Here is a 1,181-nt window from a genome sequence, read left to right on the forward strand (position 1 = left end):
GTGACACCACAATCTCCCAAAGGAGATTTTCTTAAGGACAAAAATCCGCGTGGTGAGGTTAAAATTAAAACAAGGAGAAAAGAATGTAGTTCTAATCAATGGCTTCCATTTTGAACATGCAAAGAATTCACTTGACAAGTCCAGGGATAAATTATTGCAGCAGAAACCGTGTGCTGTGATTGTAGCGCTGGTTCACCCAGCAGTCAAACAGCAGTTCACTTTCAACCACTTAATATTTCAACTATTTGTGTAACAAAACTCATAAAATTCCTTTAGCTCTTCCTCTTTGTCTAAAGAAAAATGTCAAAAATTCTGCTGAATATACTTCACACTGAACAAACCAATTCTGAAAATTCTTAGTACATATGTATTTTGCAATATACTTACCATAAGTTCAGAAAAATTTGAATTCCCTCCATTCTGTACCAACCAGCCACAACCCAGTCTACACTCCCCAGCCAGAAGATTTGGAATCCATGCTTGAGCCAAGGCCTCCACTAAAACCATTGCCCGCCACTGCATTGGATGCTGATCCCCAACCAATCGCTGGACCAGAATTAGAAACATGGTAAGAGTTACTTCCAGAGCCAAAGGCCTGATTTGGCTCTCTCTGCATGTGGCCTTGGCTCTGGCTGTCACTCGGTGGGCCTGACTGGTTCTGCGGACCGGCTAACATGCCCACATGCCCCGACTGCTCCGCAGCACTGCCTGGCTGCAGCCGCCCTTACTGGATTAATGCTGAAAGCACCAAAGTCCATCCCGCCACCCATATCACTGCCTTGATTGTTTCCCAAGCCAGCTCTGCCCCCCTCTGCTATTACCAAATCCACCCTGATTCCCAAAGCCACCTGAATTACCACCAAATCTTCCATGTCTTTCCGTCTATTGCGATCGTGCTGAGGTTCGGCACCAGATACATGTAGGCAGATTCCTTTAATGGTCAAGCCCTCTCCACAAAGAGATTGGGCAGCCTGCTCATCTGCAAATGGAACGGAGGCAAAAGCCCTGAATGGCTTGGGAACCAAGACGTCTACCGCTTCTCCGCACTGACAAAAGAACTGCCGCGCTCACCAGCAGTCCTGTCTTCTGTACAACACCCAGCAAACCCCCTTCTGCTTCTCAAAGGCTCATCCAGGCTTTGCTTAGAGTGAGGAAGTTTACAGCCACAACGTCATCCATCC

General features: G+C 46.8%; 1 pseudogene; it reads right to left on the reverse strand.

The window, feature by feature from the left end:
* Positions 1-445: 445 nt before the first annotated feature.
* Positions 446-1,156, reverse strand: LOC105817311 (annotated as a pseudogene).
* Between the last annotated feature and the right edge of the window lie 25 nt (positions 1,157-1,181).

Source organism: Propithecus coquereli, unplaced genomic scaffold, assembly GCF_000956105.1.
Source record: "Propithecus coquereli isolate 6110/MARCELLA unplaced genomic scaffold, Pcoq_1.0 Scaffold404, whole genome shotgun sequence".
NCBI classification, from domain to species: domain Eukaryota; kingdom Metazoa; phylum Chordata; class Mammalia; order Primates; family Indriidae; genus Propithecus; species Propithecus coquereli.